This window comes from Lathyrus oleraceus, chromosome 3 (genome assembly GCF_024323335.1).
Source record: "Lathyrus oleraceus cultivar Zhongwan6 chromosome 3, CAAS_Psat_ZW6_1.0, whole genome shotgun sequence".
Lineage (NCBI taxonomy): Eukaryota > Viridiplantae > Streptophyta > Magnoliopsida > Fabales > Fabaceae > Lathyrus > Lathyrus oleraceus.
The window spans coordinates 436,316,794-436,329,061 of NC_066581.1; the positions used below are offsets into that span (position 1 = coordinate 436,316,794).

The 12,268-nt window shown below is 37.3% G+C and overlaps 1 long non-coding RNA gene across 1 annotated transcript; it reads left to right on the top strand.

Moving 5' to 3' along the window:
- The first annotated feature begins 9,199 nt into the window (after positions 1-9,199).
- LOC127128077 (uncharacterized) lies at positions 9,200-11,448 on the top strand. The gene is made up of 3 exons (XR_007805662.1): positions 9,200-9,698; positions 10,578-10,662; positions 10,993-11,448. It is a non-coding gene; the product is annotated as an uncharacterized LOC127128077 (long non-coding RNA).
- The last annotated feature ends 820 nt before the right edge of the window (positions 11,449-12,268 follow it).

The window sequence follows — 12,268 nt, forward strand, 5'->3', positions numbered from 1 at the left end:
AATTGGGATTAGGCGTAGTATTAAGCGGTGATCCTTCATTGGAAACAGACGTAGGGCTTTGGTCTTGTCCGGATCGGAAGCGTGGCTTGGATTCTAGATAGTGAATCGGAAAGTGGTGAAACTTTGAGTTCACATTGAGGTACCACATGCATAGAGTCACATTGTCTTGCATTGAGTCGTCTATAGTTATGTGATCATTGAATGCATGTATTGATGTGGATGCGATGTACGTTTGAAATATGTGAGATGATTGTTGGTTAATATTATTGACGTGATTATACCAAGTGTGATGAATTCTTAAATTGTGTTTTAATTCATTGTGCCTTATTATGCTAGTTCATGATGATTTGAATTCTCACCCTTTCTGTTTGAATGTTACCTTTTCATGGGTATCGCGCAGATACTACAGAGTAGTATTGCTGGAGTAGGTGGACGGTAGCTTGTTCAAGAATAGCTGGAGAGTTCCCGTATTTAGTTTGAAGTTAGGTAATGAGTCAATGCTCTGGTCATGTAACACTGGGTAGATTAGTGGTATTGAACTCCTACTTTATTTTGATATGCTTTATGTCATTAATTGTTTTATTTTGTTTGGAGTAATTATTGAGAGATGATCATGGTATGTGACATGAATCATTTTATGAAATACATGAGTATTCTTTATTTTCCGCTGCGAACGCATATTGCTTGAATATTCATGATGAGTGAAATGTGTTATTGTGAATGACCAGGTGTATTGTTGGTTTTTGAAAGTTTTAAGTTTCGAAAACGTCGATGTGACGCCCTTTTCTTTATATGCGTACTTATTTACTCTGATTATATGTTAAATAATTTGGGGTAGAAAAAGGGGTGTTACATTAGTGGTATCAGAGCATGGCCGACCAGTTGGTCAATAATAATAGGTTTTCCGTGGTATTTGATTGTGTATCTGACACGATCGATACTGTTTGTTTGATGTTTCGGGTTGTTCAGGACAATGGTTGCAGGCAGGAATGACGATGCCATTGTTGAGGCGCTGAGGATGCTTGCTGAATCCATGGGTCAGATCCATCAAGCGAATGCCCATCAAGTGAATGCGAATGCCGGTAACCAAAAGGGAGATGATGATGAGTTCCGTGCTTTGGGGAGATTCCAGCGGAACAATCCTCCTATCTTTGAGGGTGAGCATGCACCTGAGAAAGCCCAAGCTTGGCTGAAAGCAATTGAGAATATCTTCAGAGTCATGAACTGTACTGATGCTCAGAAAGTGCAGTTTGGTACCCATATGCTTGAGAAGGAAGCTGAAGATTGGTGGAATAACACTCTTCAGAGGTTCGAAGAAGACAACATTGAAGTTACTTGGACTCTTTTCCGTGATACCTTCTTGGAGAACTATTTCCCAGAAGATTGTCGTGGGAAGAAAGAGGTGGAGTTCCTTGAATTGAAGCAAGGAAATGGTACCGTTGCTGATTATGCTGCTAGATTTCAGGAGCTTATCAAGTATTGTCCTCATTACAATACTGCTAATGCTGAGAGATCTAAATGTTTGAAGTTTATGAATGGCTTGAGACATGATATCAAGAAGGCCATTGGTTACCAACAGATTACTCGTTTTACAGAATTGATTAATAAGAGCCGGATTTATGACGAGGATAGTAGGGAGAGTGCTTCTGTCTACAAGAGTCTGAAGGGGAAAAACCAAGATCGGGGAAAACCATATGATGACAAGAGGAGACAATCTAGTGTTGGCAAGAAGCCAAGTGGGGGAGTATCTTCTATTCCACTTAAGTGCTTCAAATGTGGTGTGGAAGGCCATCGTGCTACGGAGTGTAGTAGAGATTCTGGGAAGTGTTTCAATTGTGGCAGGATGGGTCACAGAGCAAATCAGTGTAGAGTTGGTTCGAACGTAACTTGTTTCAACTGTGGTGAGAAAGGTCACATTAGTTTGCAATGTGATAAGCCGAAGAAGGAGCAAGTGAAGGGAAAGGTGTTTGCATTGTCTGGTGCGGAGACCACTACCGATGATAGACTAATCCAAGGTACGTGCTTTATTAATGGTACACCTTTGATTGCCATAATTGATACCGGTGCAACACATTCTTTTATTTCTTTGGATTGTGCTAAGAGGCTGAATCTCATATTATCTGATATGCGTAGAAGTATGATTATTGATACACCTGCTATGGGTTCTGTTTCTACTTCCTATGTGTGTTTGAATTGTCCGTTGAGTATATTTGGTAGGGATTTTGGAATTGATTTAGTTTACTTTCCGTTAGAGCAACTTGACGTGATTTTGGGTATGAATTGGTTAAAAATTAACCGGGTGTATATCAACTGTTTCGAGAAGACGGTTATTTTTCCTGAAGTTGAGGCTAAGGAAGATTGGTGTGTGTCTGCTAAGCAAGTTGATGAATCGATGCAAGATGGTGCCGAGTTGTTTATGTTGTTGGCAACTTTGGATATTCGGGACAAGAGGACGATCGAAGAACTGCCAATAGTTTGTGAATTTGCGGAGGTATTTCCGGAAGATATAAGTGATTTACTGCCGGAACAAGAGGTCGAGTTTTCGATTGATTTAGTTCCTGGAACTAGTCCTGTATCGATGGCTCCCTATCGAATGTCCGCTTCTGAGTTGAAAGAGTCAACTTGAAGACTTACTCGAGAAGAAGTTTATTCCTCCTAGTGTGTCGCCGTGGGGTGCGCCTGTGCTATTGGTTAAGAAGAAAGAAGGTTCTATGAGATTATGTGTCGATTATAGACAACTAAATAAAGTGACGATTAAGAACAAGTATCCACTTCCGAGGATTGACGATCTGATGGATCAGCTGGTTGGAGCTTGTGTGTTTAGCAAAATTGATTTGAGGTTTGGGTATCATCAGATTCGTGTAAAGGTTGAGGATATTCAAAAGACTGCTTTTAGGACAAGGTACGGTCACTACGAGTACTCCGTGATGCCTTTTGGGGTGACGAATGCACCTGGTGTATTTATGGAGTATATGAATAGAATCTTTCATGATTATCTGGATAAGTTTGTAGTTGTGTTCATCGATGATATATTGATTTATTCCAAGGGCGAAGAGGATTATGCAGAGCATTTGAAGGTTGTGTTATCGGTGTTGAAAGAGAGGAAGTTGTTTGCTAAACTCTCTAAATGTGAATTTTAGTTGAGTGAAGTAAGTTTTCTTGGACATGTGATTTCGAGCGGTGGGATTTCTGTGGATCCTACAAAGATCGAAGTTGTATCGCAGTGGGAAGCTCCTAAGTCTGTTGCTGAGATTCGAAGTTTCCTTGGTTTGGCTGGTTATTATAGGAAGTTCATTAAGGGATTTTCTAAGTTGTCGTTACCATTGACGCAGTTGACTAGGAAGGGTCAAGCTTTCATTTGGACTTCGCAGTGTGAAGCGAATTTTCAAGAGCTTAAGAGAAGATTGACTATGACTCCTATTTTGATTTTACCGGATCCGTTAGAAACCTTCGTAGTGTATTGCGATGCTTCTTTGTTGGGTTTGAGAGGTGTTCTGATGCAAAAGGGGCAAGTGGTAGCTTATGCTTCAAGGCAACTCAAAGTTCATGAGAAGAATTATCCGACGCATGATTTAGAGTTGGCCGCCGTTGTGTTTGTGTTGAAGCTGTGGAGACATCACTTGTTTGGATCGAGGTTTGATGTGTTTAGCGATTACAAGAGTTTGAAGTACTTGTTCGGTCAGAAAGAATTGAATATGAGGCAAAGGAGATGGTTGGAATTCTTGAAGGATTATGATTTTGGTTTGAATTATCATCCTGGGAAGGCGAATGTTGTAGCCGATGCATTGAGTAGGAAGTCATTGCATATGTCTATGTTGATGATGCGAGAGTTTGAATTGTTGGAGCAATTTAGGGATTTGAGTTTGCTTTGTGAAGCAACGTCTTCGTGTGTTAAGCTTGGGATGTTGAAGCTTACATGTGACACTCTTGATGAGATTAGAGAAGGTCAGAGGTCAGATTTGAAGTTAGTCGATGTTATGACATTGATTAACCAAGGTAAAGGTGGTGACTTTCGGATTGATGAGAATGGTATCATGAGGTGTCGTGATCGAGTGTGTGTTCCGAATGTTATGGATTTGAGAAAGAGGATTCTTGAGGAAGGGCATAGAAGTGGCCTGAGTATTCACCCTGGTGCTACTAAGATGTATCAAGACTTGAGGAAGATGTTTTGGTGGCAAGGTATGAAGAAGGATGTAGCGGAATTTGTGCATTCATGTTTGACTTGTCAAAAGTCAAAGATTGAACATCAAAAGTCGTCTGGTTTGATGCAATCGTTATCTATTCCCGAGTGGAAGTGGGATAGTATCTCTATGGATTTTGTTTCGGGCTTACCAAGAACATCGAGTAATTGTGAGGCGATTTGGGTCGTTGTGGACAGACTGACGAAGTGTGCTCATTTTATTCCGATAAGAATGGATTATTCGATGGAGAGACTTGCTAAGTTATACGTCGAGAGAATTGTGTGTTTGCATGGTATACCGTCGAGTATTGTTTCGGATAGAGATCCGAGGTTCACTTCGAGATTTTGGGAAGGTTTGCAAAGTGCTTTGGGTACGAAGTTATGTTTGAGTTCAACATATCATCCGCAAACTGATGGTCAAACGGAGAGGACTATTCAGTCACTTGAAGATCTTTTGAGGTCTTGTGTTTTGGAACAAGGAGGGAATTGGGATGGTTTCTTACCTTTAATCGAGTTTACATATAATAACAGTTTCCATTCGAGTATTGGAATGACACCGTTTGAGGCCTTTATGGCAGAAGGTGTAGAACTCCTTTATGTTGGTACGAATCGGGAGAGAGTGTTGTGGTTGGACCCGAGTTGATTCAAGAGACTACAGATAAGATTAAATGATTCAAGGGAAGATGAAGGCTTCTCAGAGTCGTCAAAAGAGTTATCATGATAAGAGGAGGAAAGCTCTTGAGTTTGAGAAAGACGATTTATGAAAAATTGCATTATGTCTTGCGTTAACCGGTTAACCCAGGGCGTTAACCGGTTAACACTGTTAAAATTTGCCTAGGAGCGCATTCTGTTTTGCGTTAACCGGTTAACCCAGGGCGTTAACCGGTTAACACTGTTATAATACTGAAAAATTGATATTTAATTGTTGTGTGCGTTTTGGAATGAAATCTATGTGTACCTATTTGATGGTTGGCATATATTGGTGAATAAAGTATTGTATGAATGTGTATGTATACCATTATTGGATTGTGAATGATTTCTGGTTATGGATGTGTATATGTATCATAGATGATGTGTGGTGATGAATGTGTATACGTACCAATTGTGAGTTATGGTGGTATGTGGTATGTTAAGATGATATAGATCTTAATTGCATATGTGTTGGTATGTGTGCATTCATTCATAGCATGGTTGACTTCATTGTGGAAGTGGTGAAACTGTGGGTTCACATAAGCAGACGTTGATTCTCAATTGGAATCAGGCGTAGTATTAAGCGGTGATCCTTCATTGGAAACAGACGTAGCAGACGTTAATCCTTAATTGGGATTAGGCGTAGTATTAAGCGGTGATCCTTCATTGGAAACAGACGTAGGGCTTTGGTCTTGTCCGGATCGGAAGCGTGACTTGGATTCTAGATAGTGAATCGGAAAGCGGTGAAACTTTGAGTTCACATTGAGGTACCACATGCATAGAGTCACATTGTCTTGCATTGAGTCGTCTATAGTTATGTGATCATTGAATGCATGTATTGATGTGGATGCGATGTACGTTTGAAATATGTGAGATGATTGTTGGTTAATATTATTGACGTGATTATACCAAGTGTGATGAATTCTTAAATTGTGTTTTAATTCATTGTGCCTTATTATGCTAGTTCATGATGATTTGAATTCTCACCCTTTCTGTTTGAATGTTACCTTTTCATGGGTATCGCGCAGATACTACAGAGTAGTATTGCTGGAGTAGGTGGACGGTAGCTTGTTCAAGAATAGCTGGAGAGTTCCCGTATTTAGTTTGAAGTTAGGTAATGAGTCAATGCTCTGGTCATGTAACACTGGGTAGATTAGTGGTATTGAACTCCTACTTTATTTTGATATGCTTTATGTCATTAATTGTTTTATTTTGTTTGGAGTAATTATTGAGAGATGATCATGGTATGGGACATGAATCATTTTATGAAATACATGAGTATTCTTTATTTTCCGCTGCGAACGCATATTGCTTGAATATTCATGATGAGTGAAATGTGTTATTGTGAATGACCAGGTGTATTGTTGGTTTTTGAAAGTTTTAAGTTTCGGAAACGTCGATGTGACGCCCTTTTCTTTATATGCGTACTTATTTACTCTGATTATATGTTAAATAATTTGGGGTAGAAAAAGGGGTGTTACAATAACAGAAGTAAACGTCCAAGGAAAAAGATACATGCAAGCTAGGCTTGACTCGCTTATGGGAACTCCATATTGTCCCTAGTAGAGTCGCCAGCTGAAGCGCCGTGAAAAATACAGAGTCGCCATCGGATTTTATTTATTCCAAAGGAAAGGGAAAATAGCGATAAATCCCCAAATGAGAGAAACGGTCTCGTAACTAAGAGCGGATTCGGAAGTCGGTTATGCAAGGGGAAGGTATTAGCACCAATCACATCCATGGTACTCCATGGGAACCACTTGCTCGTATCAAATGCTTATGGATGTTTATTTATCTGTAATTTGCTTGCTATAGGGAATGAGATGAAAGAATAAGATGAGAGAGAAAATAAGTTTTAATTTAGTGTGCTCGCCAAGGATTTGGGCCCTCGTGCCTATGTATCCCCATACGTGCAATAGGGAAGTCAAAGCTTCGTAGTTCGACTCAAAAATGGCGTATTTGTTTGGTTGTTTTTACTCAATAGTATTGACGTTTGCGTTATACTGTTCACTTGCTTGTATACTCTGTCATGGGAGCGGAAAATATTTGTTTGTTTGCGGTAAAGTGGATACGCTTGGTTCGCACTCTAGCAGTTAAACATTACTTGCTCGCACATGGAGGCTTAAGCTTCGTTTATGGTAAAACGAAAGTAACATGTCCTTATTGAAAGGTTTTGAAGAGTGCACTAAGGCAAAAGATGATTTGATTTGTTGGGGTCGATTTTATGCATGGAAACAAGCATTAGACCCTTGGCTAGATACAATCAACGGTCCAATAACTCGGGAGTTGAGAGGACAAGTTATCCTAACCACTCTTTCTCGTCCAAAAGAGATTTGAATTGTGAAAAGAATTTGGCAAGTCTAATCATTGGAACTTAGAGGGAGACAAGTCTCTAACCCTTGGCTAAGTACAATCAACAATTAGAGTACTTGGGAATCGAGAGGACAATGGAGTCCTAACTATTCTTTTTCTTCCTCATAACACCTAGATCTAACTTGTTTGAATTATTAGATGTGTTAAGGGGGAAATTCAAGTGTCGGGTCCTCAGGCTAGGTACGACCGACAACCCAATTACTTGAATGTTGTGTACAAACACGTACACCCCATTTGGCATTCCAATTTGTTATGAAAATATTTTGAAAAAGGAATTTGATGTCGGATCAAGCGTTTGAATTTATTATGAAAAAGTGTATGAAGAATGGAGGTGAGAGATATGATGGACACAAAACAACAAACGAGTTAGCATGAGATAAAGTCGAATGAATGAAAATGATGCAACAATATGTAAGTATGTACAATAGTTAAAATCGATTCAAAAGGTAATGGACTAATCAAAGAAAAACAATCAAAGATCTATCCTATGATCATGGAAAATGAAATTAGACATACAAAGTATTCATTTCCTAAATTGAAATGGGATTTTCACTTTACAATATGATCATAAACCAACGAATCGATTAAATGGTACAAATAAAGTGAACATTAATTCTATGAATTAAAATCTACCTAAACGTGGATTATGATCACAATTAATCAAATGAAAAATTACCAATCTAAATTCAAGAATCAAACCTAACGACTATGATTATACAAATCAAATTGGGTGGAAATTAACCCAAGGTCTAACCGTGGCAAAATCCATCATTAACCATATTAATCCACATAAAATCACAAAAAGGAAAATATCAAGACTAAGGGCCTGTTTGATTCTCTTTTCAAAAACAGTTTTTTAATTTTTGAAAATTGAAAAATTAAAAACTCATTTGATAAATAGTTTTAAAAAAAAATGAATTTGAAAACTATTTTTGTTTTTTAATTTTAAGAACTAAAAATCCAAAACTTGTAAAAGCTATTTTGCTTTTGAATTTCTAAAACATCAAAACTGAAAACACGCAGGAAATTATAAATTTTTATTGATGGTATGATTATAATTACATTGATTTGTTAAATATGAATTTATAATAGAAAATGTGTTTTTGTTGCGTGTAAGAAGAATTCAACAAATGGAAAATATTGTGTTTGCATTAGGGAACACATTTTAATTGGTTGGATATCTTCATGTCTATAACTTGTACATTATATATTTGTCTATTTTTTATTTTTTAATAAAATTTAATTATTATTCTTTTGTGTATTTATTTTGTGATTACAGTTATACGTATTGGAAAAAAATAATTTTATAACTTTTTTTAATAATTATTTAATATAGATAATTGTTTATCATTTACATATAATCACACTATTTATTAGTTTAAAAACAAATCAATCATACAAGTTTTTTCTTTTATCATCTCAAAAATAATTTTACAAAATACATCTTCCAAATGAATTTTTATTTTGTTTTCATTCTAAAAATAGTTCTTAAAACTAATTTATAAAACAGTTTTTAAAAACAAAAAATCGAAATTGAATCAAACAAGCCCTAAATGACCAAAAATCTAATCATGGCAAGGTTAATCAAATCAAATAAATTCTGGAAAACTAAGAAGAATTACAACTAGTCTAAGAAGTGATTAAATCTAATTTCTAATCTAACCACCTAATCTAAAATTATGTTAGTTCTAATTACTAAAAATCAAGACTTAATTCTAATATTTCTAAAAAAAAAAACTATGAATTAGCATAACCAAATCTAAGGAGTCTTAATTTTAATCAGCAGCAAGAAAAATCAGAAAAATGGGATTAACAATAATTAATCCTCATTAAGCTGCTTAATGAGGAATTAAGAAACAAAAACAAAGCATGGGTCATGGGTGTGATCCGTTGGAGGGGGTGCTGTAAAAAAAATGCTTGGGCTTCAAGCCTAAGCTTCTAACCATGCCAAACAGCTCCATGTGCCAAAACCCGGATTCCAACCCGCCTCCATTCTTACAGCAAAAAATGTAGGTTAAACAAGCATTCGGTAGCCAATTCATCATCGTCCCCAACTCAATTTCGCGCCGTCAGCATTAGGGAGAAAGAATCAAGACACCATTTCCAAAAGCTCAGGTCGATGCGCAGCGTCGTTCCCTTCACCGTGTTTCAAAGACTTCGTGTTGTCTCTCTCACGAACAGAAAAAAGGCTTCGCAGGCTTTTGGAAAAACAACGCGGCGCCGAAATCTTCACCGTGTCTCGATGGTTCCAAAATCAAATTCCGGATTTAAATTTCAACAATTTAAAGTCCGATTCAACTCAATCTCCATGTGAGCGTGAAATTAAAGGGGACGAAATCGAAACGAAGCAAAGGGAATTTACCGATTCGGAGGAATTCGTTCTGATCTACTTCATGCGTTGAACTTCCATGTTCGTTATGGAGTAGCATTGCATTGAGGGTGACGTCGATCTTTTCTGGTACGTTTTGGCTCGGTTCTTCTTCTTTTCAACCTTCTTCTTCTGCAGGCACCTGTCTCTATGCCTCTTTCTCGATTCTTCCTGTTATGCGTTGTTCTGGTTCACTCTCCGTCTTCTTCTCGATCTTTTTCTTTTTTGACTACTGTTGTGAACCTTGTTCTGCTTCTGTCGTATGATTGTGGTGAGAATTGTTGCGTGTGAATGGAAGGTCGGTGGAAGCTCGGGGGAGGTTAGAGGTGATTGCAGGTTCCGAGAGTGGGAGGAAGAGAAAATTCTGTTCTGAATTGGAGTTGTAGGGTGAGTTTTGGAGGTGGTTCGAGGGTGATTCCAGGTTCCGTTTTTGTTGAGGCTGAAGAAGTGAAGAGAGTGATTCTTGAATGAATGTTATGGAGGATGGAGAGTGAAGTTGAAATGAGGGTGGAGAAGAGGGATTGAAGAAGTTGGTTCGTTGTGAGTTCCAGATGGTGAAGTGTGAAGCCGTGTGAGAAGAATAGTGGCGTTGTGAAGAAGCTTTTTTTTGGAGGTGGTTTGTTGAAATGGTGAGGTTGAAGAAGAGAGTTCAATTTCTGAAGATGATTTCTGTTATGGTCAGTTGGGGAAGTTATGAAGTTGGTTAAGGATTTCGGTTGGAGGTTGGTTAGACTTTATTCAATCTGTTATTGAAAGTTGTTTGAGGATTGTGAGCAGTAGGAGTTTTTGTTTTGCAGGGTGTAGAAAAGAGGCTCTGTTAAGGGTTATGGTTTTGAGCCTTTTTCGGTTTAGTTTCTGGAAGTTGGTTTTTGTTTGTGGGTGAGAAGGGTTTGTTAGTGAATTTCTGTTTTGCCTGTTAGAGTTTTTTTTCTTAAGGTTGGAAGCTCACTTATTCTATTGTGATTGCAGCAGTGGATGGCTACAGATTTGACCATGAAGAAGTAACATCCGTCTACGTGAGAAACCTGCCTGCTGATATTTTCCTACACATCTGGTACATTTCTTTGCACTCTGAAGCTTCATATGATATATTCTATAGCAATTAAAGATAGCATATAGCTTTTTTTGCTTACTGCTAAGAGTATCTCTTCTATCCCATTATTGGACTGGTTTTCTTGAATGTCTTATAGTCGAACTAGACTGATGATGATCACCTTTTGGTCTTGCAGTCGAACTAGAGTAGCGACTTATTTCCATCATCATAAAATAAGCCTCTTGATCCAGGAACAAAGCGGTGGATACTAAATATATGCAAACTGATAATGAATTGGATTGCAACTATATTGGGTCTGTGCAATTGATGTGTATTTGGCCCTTTTTGCAGGCTTGAAGTCGGCATTGGATTTCATGAGCTTGGCTTTGGATGCTTGGAATGGCTAGGATCGGTGGTGTAGTCTTATGAGAAGTGAAAGGCTTAACATTTCTATGCTTGGAATGCATGGACCCGGTCCACATTGGCTATGTGAAGTTATATGGATTTGATGATTATGGAGCTTTTTTTTAGAGTTTAGATTTATTTTGTATAGGTGGTTTATCTAGTGAATTTAAAATGAATGTATGTGGTTGAATTGATATTTGTATGCGTGTATGGTTTATGTATGGATTGAAACTTCGAATGGATTTTAGAAATCCAATGTATGGTTGAAATTGTATGTAGGAATTTACTGTAATTTTGTATGTAGGAATTTACTGTAATTTTGTATGTAGTTCATGGTTTTAGTTTTGAAATGTAATTAGGATTGGAATGTTAATGGATGAGAGATATTATGGTATTGTGAAAGGTGAAATTGTACATGAAATGGTTTATGGTTGTAAATGTATGGGTTAACACTTGGTTTGAATGGATTTGGTTTGGATTAAAATGGTTATGATAAGTGGATGTTTGGTTTTAAATGTGGATAATGGTTGGGTTTGGAAAAAACTGTATATTGAAAATGGGTTATGGGTTTTGATAATTGGATTAGGGATATTATAGAGTTTGGACTTAACATGGGATTGCACATAGCAAACGTTAATTTTTTGCTAAGTTTTTAATATGAAAAAAAGAAATGGGCCGACACGCAAACAACACATCCATGGTCCATTAGGAAAACGATTACACAAATCAACTTGAATTTCCACATTAACTCGAATTATCCGAATCAACTCGAATTTCCAAATTAACTTGAACTATCCAAATTAATCTTGAATTATTAAAATTAATCTTGAATTTTCAAATTAGCTCGAATTAATGATCAAATGGTTATGGAGACTTATGTTGAATGCAATGATCAAGTATGGTTTCACACGGAAATTAAAATGGAAATAAATCCAAATTTGAACACATAATGACATAACCAGAATCAGAGACTATCATAATATGCACCATGGTGGATGAATGCCCTTGATTGAAAATGGATATGATTGTAAAACCCAATGTTCTTAAACTAAATAAAACATGCCAAGTTTCAAAGCTCGAAATCCGATCAATCCAAGCCGAACAATGATACTTAATCAAGCAACAAATTGTAACACCTCGAATGAATCCTACCCAATGAATCGTGAACAAACAACTGGATCATTTAATGAACCAAATGATATAATCATGTCCATCACATGAA